Source organism: Polypterus senegalus, chromosome 11, assembly GCF_016835505.1.
Source record: "Polypterus senegalus isolate Bchr_013 chromosome 11, ASM1683550v1, whole genome shotgun sequence".
Taxonomy (NCBI): domain Eukaryota; kingdom Metazoa; phylum Chordata; class Cladistia; order Polypteriformes; family Polypteridae; genus Polypterus; species Polypterus senegalus.
In genome coordinates, this window is record NC_053164.1 from 113,530,866 (window position 1) to 113,538,323 (window position 7,458).

General features: G+C 36.8%; 1 protein-coding gene across 3 annotated transcripts in view; it reads right to left on the minus strand.

Moving 5' to 3' along the window:
- Window positions 1-6,706, minus strand: part of si:dkey-82f1.1 (DENN domain-containing protein 2A) — a 145,753-nt gene extending 139,047 nt beyond the window's left edge. For 2 of the 3 annotated variants that reach the window (XM_039769504.1, XM_039769502.1), the window contains exon 1: window positions 6,223-6,705. The gene's annotated coding sequence lies outside the window, so the exon portion shown is untranslated. Of the gene's footprint in view, window positions 1-6,222 lie in introns of all 3 variants that reach the window. The other variant, XM_039769503.1, reaches the window with a different exon arrangement.
- Window positions 6,707-7,458: the final 752 nt, after the last annotated feature.

Genomic DNA, 7,458 nt, shown 5'->3' on the forward strand with positions numbered 1-7,458 from the left:
TTACTACTTGTAGAATATCAGTAGAAAAAGCAATTGGTTGATGTTTTACAAAGCATTATCTAAAAAGTTAAAATGCAAACTCTTTAAATTAATCACTCACTCAAAAACCTCTTAAGGTTTGGTGTCCTCATATAGCATAAGGTCTATGCAATGCTGAAGGATACAGTTAGAAGGCTGGGGAAACCCCAAGTCACCTTCTTTGTTTAGTAAAACTATGCCACAGATGGACAATCCTCTTTCAATTTACATTTCGCAGCCCATTCTCCACCCCATTTCACATACATACAAAGTAAGGCATTCCACAATCTTAGTCAATCAAAATAACCAAAATGGCCTAGTGGTCCTTTGCTCATAAACTTGTTGTTTAAGTCCCAGTGGGAGTCTTGGTTAGCTTGTCCCACCCCCCACCCAATGCTGCAAAATGCAACAACAGCTACCAGAGCAGCCTGAAAGCACTGAGCTGTAGCAGTGGGGGCTTGAAGGTGAAACACAATAACAGCATCTGGCCATCCTGGGCAGAACACAATGGCCTGGAACGCCAGGAATTTGGAAGAACAGAAGCCACTTGCAGGCTTTTTGTCTTTGATGGTTCATTCCATAATTGCTATATTTCATGTACTTAATAAGATACAAACATGGAACTAAGAAGAAATTTAGTTGTATACCCACATGTTAAATATCTCATAATAGTGCATAAAATGGTTCTGCGGACAAAACTAAGATACATTAGGATCTTTCTGCGATCATTATGCTCCAGAACCAGACTGTTTCTTTCTCTGTTTCTAAAATGGCTTGTAGAATGACAACATATACTACTTTGTGTGATTATTGTTACACACTATTCCTTCTGTTAGAATCTGACTAAAAAGAAACATGGACGAGATAAATTAAAAAATGGACACAATATGGTCAATCAAAGTATGTCAGAATCCACAAAAGACCCTACAATGGTATCTCCCATGGACTTGTTTACTTTTGGTCCATTGGCCTAAGACTTGTTAGTCTTAAAATATAAAAAGGGATGCTACTTTGTAATTTCAAATTATGCATTACACAACACCCATAAAAGGAAGATGAGACATTTTCATTTTTTGTAAAACTTTTGGTGTCAACAATTACTTGTATACCTAATTCAGTATGTATAGCAATAGTGGATACCAAGCTTGTTGTATTTTTTACATAGTCTTGGGTGGCCCAACGATCCAATCTTCATGCTTACTTACAATTTAACTTACACAATTTCACTAGTAACAAATAGGTATCATACTTTTGCCACATCAAATTACCACCTCATTCCCACCTTGTTTCTGTTGCTTCCAAGATTAGCCCAGACACACCAATAGGCATGACTTGGATACAGCAAGTGTTAAAATATAGTTCTTTTTAGAACTACATTACTGTAAGTTTCCACCAGATTTCTAACAATTTCAAAGACTCATTTTGGAACTCTTGGTTAAGTATTGATTTAGCTTTGTGGCTCCTACACTCTGGATCTCTCTTCCAATGTTGGTTTGTGGGCATCTTTTTGTAAAAAAATCACATCTGTAGACTCACCTCTTCTCTCTTGCATTTCAATGAAATTGGCTACAACTATATTTTCATTTCATTGTTCAGTAAGAGTAATACTAATCCTCATTCCACCGTACTGCCTTTTTGTTGTTCATCTTCTCCACTGTACCAATCACTTGTTATTTATCGTTCATTTACAGAGTTTAATGATTTATAGGTTACAACCTATAATACTAATATTTATTTGAAAGTTACAGTATATATTGTTTACTTTAAAAGGCATTTTTGTTGATGTGTAAATTGACTTGTTATGGTGTATTTCAACTTTTCACAACAGAAATTCAGTAATTAATGTAATACTTCCAAAAGTGCCAAATAACATTTAATACAAGCTTTTTTTTCACTTAATGTAGTACATTGTATAAAATACTACATTTGTTCTTCAGTGCTATGAAATATGTATTGGAATCTTCATTCTTTAAATAGAGTCTGATGGAAAAATAAAAACAAACATAATTTGCAGCCATACTGATATCTTACTTTGACTTTTTATATTATTTCCATGAAGGATATACAGAATACAGAAAAAATCCCTGATTATCTTGAAAATGAGATATGTTTCTCATGGGTTACATAAAAATGACCCATTATAAAAACAATGGACTCTAGAGCATCATTAACATTGGCCTTGTGAATATTAAGTGATATTTTTCTCTGAAGTAGTTTTAACATTCAACATCTCATCATGGCATTATGCTAAAAGATCTTCTCTCATTTTTAAAAAAATAAATATTAATGATTATCAGTAGCAGAATCGTATTAGACTGTTTATTTCCGTAGGGCATGTATGTATATTGTATTAATAACTTATTAAAGTGTAACAGATAATAAAACATCTTAGAGGTGGGACTCTAAATTGATTCCAGTTGTGGTGTCTTCGGTGTGGAGCTAGGTCAAGTGTCATGTTCCCATGGGAATCTCTTCTTCCACACTCAAAATAAATGCTGTTAGGTTAAATTCAACAAGTGCAAAAGAGTGATTGTGTTCCCCAATGGTCCAGTGTCCTCATCACAGTCAGTTGTCCTTTATTAGGACAGCTTGCAGCTTCCTTTCAACCTGACCAGAATTATCTGGTACACAAATTTGATTAAGAGATGTTTAAGCATATACATAATATTAAGGTGGGCTGGTACTGTGGTGCAAGGAGTTGCACTGCCACCTCACACATCAAATATCATGGATTTGAATCCAGTTCTCAGTTGACTTGGGCCATGTACAGGTCTGTTTCCTGCCTTGTGCCCTGTGCTGTTTGGATAGGAACTAGCCCCATGAGACCTTGAAACAAATTAAGCAGTTTTGAGAATGTTATACAGTACTATGTAATGGCATAAATTAAAAGTAGCACATGTTTTGTCTAAACTGATAGGTTCCTCCATTTGCTAGTTTTATAGTTTATGTCACAATGTTGAACATGTATGTAATTTCAGAATTTTTAAAAGAACATAAAAATTTTATTTCTGTTAAACAAATTAATAATTACAATTTGCTTTTGTTTTCATGTACCTATGCTTTTAAAATAGCTACCAGGACACAGATGAATCCAGAAGAGCATATTCATAAGCATCTACTGCACATCTCTGTTCTCTAAACCTGCTGTCAGAAGAAACTGTAGTACATTCTGGCAGAATGCAGGAACAAACCCATGTTATGAAGCCATTCAATTGCTGGGTAATGTTTAGCACAAACCCCATCTCATTCACAATTTAGATTTACCACTTAAGACAATTGTATGTCTTTGGAACATGGTACTTAACCAGAGTATCCTGGAGAAATCCCCCTGGACTCTAAAACAACTTATAAGCCCCATGCAGAAAACTGACATGAAAAATAGATTCAAAACACTAGAGATGCAAATGTATTTTTGATATATCTACACAGAAAACTGAAGCATTTATCAATTGACATTTTTTGAACAACACTGGAATGATCTATATGAAGATGAAATAAGGAGTAGTGTGACACATCCCCCCTATCATCCTGTTAACTGTATGGATTGATGGATCAGTGGTTAGGTCATTAACGCTACAGAGTTGCAGGGACCCTCATTTTAAATCTTAGTCTGGTGACAGTCACTGTGGAATTTGTACTTTATGTTGAGAATGTTATGCTATGTTGTTCAAGGGTTGTACTGCCACCTCACACATCAAGGATCATGGATTTGAATCCAGTTCTCAGTTGACTCATGCCATGCACAGGTCTGTTTCCTACCAGCTATGCTGTTCGAGATAGTTTCCTCTAAGAAAAAGAAATATTCCTATAAGATATTATATATTTTACATAAATAAACCATTCTTAATACAATTTGGGTTTAATGCTTGAAATTTGTAATCAACAAGTTGCGTTATTGATTTTGGATAAGCTATTAATATAACACTGATAAGCAGCCCTGTAATGTAAGTTGCTATGCAATTATTCAAAATTATCGAGCTCAGTCAATGACTTCTCATTTACTCACTCAAATGTAAACTACACTCAAACATATATTAAAAAGAGTATTATCACAAAGAAAAGAGAGTTTCACTTCTAGTTCAATAATAGACAACTTTAGATTTTACCCCTTCTTCCAAACTTCACAGTCTATCTGTCACTCCACTTGCCAGCTGAAGTGGCAAAAGTCAAGCATTGGGATGTGAAAACAATATACAGCTTCTAAAACATTAAGCCACTCTAACTATGGGTTTCCATATAGTTTCAGAGCGTGTTCCAAATAACAAGAGTTTATAAAAAATAACAAAATGCAATATTTAGATTAACCTAATAGATTATTAGTCATTTTTACATGAAATACAGAATATGTCACTTTGACAATTACAATAAATATCAAAGAAAAAACTATTCTGAATAAGGTCAACAGTTTTAATCTTAGGTTGGTACAGTATTAGGTGTCTATCACCTTCATTTTTAACAAAGCATAGTTTACCAAAGCAAATAATGATACTCTGCTAACTTAAAGTAAACTACAGTATTAGGAATACAGACAATAAAGGAATTATAATCACTTCCAAATTGTCATTTTTCTCCTTCACAGAAATATTAACTAAAGTGCAATACACTGACAAACATAAGCAGGCACCTACTTTGATTTCCAAATTGCATTACTTCTGAGTGTAGTATTTGCACATTTTCCATGTTTTCAGTAGGTGTTCCAGTTCCCTCCCAAAATGTGCATGTTACATTAATTGATGACTCTAAACTGGCCTAGTATTGGTTAGTATGGATGTGTAAGGTAACCTAAAAAACTGATGTTTCATCTGGAATTGGACTGATGCTGTAGAGATGGGCCACAGTTCTCCACAGCTCTGTACTAGAAAAAACAATAACACATACCATTTTCAAAACTACTTCACCCAGTTCACTGTCACAGGCAGGCACTGTCTTCTTCTACTTTTGGCTGCTCTCGTTAGGGGTTGCCACAGCTCTATATTAGCAGCAAATAAGCTTTGATGAGACACCAGTCCCATTGCAGGACACAATGTTTCACACCCATATTCTCATTGTGACAGTTTAGAATCACCTGTCAACCTAAAACACACATATTTAGGATGTGGGTGAAAAATTGTTAGTACCCAGAGAAAAGTTCACAAAGACACTGGAAGAAAGTGGAAATTGCACTCTAAACGCAACCTGGCACAGAACTGTAACCCAAGATGCTGGATTAATGTGGCTGGAACACTGAACACAGTGCCAACCTGCCCTAGTCTCACCAAAAAAGTGGGCTCAAAAATAAATGAATTGATGAATAAGTAATATGCTGAAAATGTCTAGAAAGAATGGTTCAGCTTTAATTCATTTTGTGAAATCTGTAGTTTTCAAAAATTATCAGAATACTTTACATATTAAATGCAGCTGTCTTGAGTCAGTTATAAAATTTTAAGGAAAACTCTGCTTTTCAAAGTTGGCCAGAATAAAACTGCTGGTATAAACTGAGTTGGCTCTTGTTTTCATATTAATCTACCCGTAGATTACATGGCTATAGTATTCAGTACACAACCAAAATTACCAGTCAGTCCCAATTTTGCCAAAGGTGTGAAATCACAGTTGTTATTATATGCACCCTTGGCGACAGTGGTTGGAGCTGAGGAAAGGGAGATCATGCCGCCTGGTCAAGGCCATGGAAAACTGGCAAGAGTGTGTGGCTAAGTGGTTACTGCAAAATGTCAGCAGCCAACGAAATGTGGCTTTTGAGCTTTATCTTAATGGTGAAGCATTTGTAGCTTGAAAAAATGTAAGAACATCAGAGTGAAGACCTTACCACTGGGCTCAAGAAAGTACTTAATCATCTATAAAGTCACTCTAATTCTCTCATTTGAGAAGAGTAACATATAAATGTATCTTTAAATAAGGAATGGGTATTTCTTGCTGACTGTCTATGCCAGGTTGATTTAAACAGATGCATTATCAAGACCTGTCAAGAAACTTGTTTTGGAAGTGTTCCTCCATATGTTAACTGGAGTATTAAAGCACATGATGCACAACAGTTTAAATTGGATTTCAAGGCACTATAATACGTTTTCTCCAGCCCTGGATTAAATCGTACAAATTGAAGATGCAATAAAACCGAGGAGCAATCAAAGCCAGATGATCGTACCGTCCACCCCGTCTCACCTCATTCACTCCTCCCCTCCAGTACCGTCCCAGCCCCTGGCCCCCTACCTCTCCCAGCTGGACGGGCTCTGCAGCGGTGCCTGCGCTCCTCACACTCATTTTTTGTAACGTGACTCCTTCTCTGGCCGCATCAGCCTCACCGGTTCCTATTAGCAAGTTTCTTTTATTCCCTTTTGGTATCGAAATTTGTCTTCTTTTTCGCCTCTATTCCTTTATTCAGTCAGCTCTTTGTTTTTTGCGGGCTTTCTTCAGATAAGCTTATACTTTTCTCGGGCATTGTGTGTGTGTGTGTGTGTTTTCTTTCTTATTTTTGTAAAGCCAGCGCTAGCCTCTTTGAGCGAACCGTCCATCCATCACTCTGCAGGTTCCGTTCAAGCCTTAAAATGTGTTGTGAATGAAAAAGAAAACAAACAGATACAGAGAATAAAAAGTTTTGTCTGTTGTGTGTTGAGTTTCCAAGCTCTGCCTTCCTCTCTCTTTAGCTGCGCGCTCCCCCACCTCCTCCTACCCTTTCCCCTCTCCCTCTCTCTCTCTCTCTTTCTCTCTCTGACTATGTGGCTATCTTTTCTTTCAATGACGTTGGTTCTCTTTTCCCAAACTTTTCCCACCCCTCCCTGCTCCCACCTCTTCCCCCATCCCAAATCTGCAGCTGGCGCGCTCTGGTTGTCGTAGAAACCGAGTGTCCCTGCTTGGAAAGGACAAGCGCAGGAACTCGCAATCTGCCTGAAACTGAATACACAAATAACCGGCTCCTCTGGGAGCGAAGAGAATGAAGAAAGAATGAAGTTAGTTTGCCCTTAAAGGAAAAGCTGCAAAGCGGTTTTCATTTTGGCAAAGGCAAATGTTTTGAAAGATTTGTTAAGTATCAGTCTGCCCGTTTTATGTTTGAATGCGCTATTGTGTGCGTTATTCAGGTCACTTTTCTGGTCTTTGTCTGCGTAAGAATAACAAAATCCCCGGGGAAATTAAATGAGAACATACAAATGAAACGTAAAATGCTCCCTTAATGATCCATGCATGTCACAAAAAACTGCAGTTTCCTAATGAATTCTTTTGTTCCCCTCACTATGTTATGTCATGTCATTTAGTGAGGCCATTAAAATACTGAAGGGCTGTGGTAATGCAATCAGAGCCATCTCTTCTTGTAACTATACTTACTTAAGTTTTCAACAGAATGGAGTTTGTCCTGACAGCAATAGTGCAAGATTGTGCTACACTCTGGGTGGGCCAACAGTTTTATCTTGAGATAAGTGAAAAGACAACTTAAATAACAAAACAATCTGA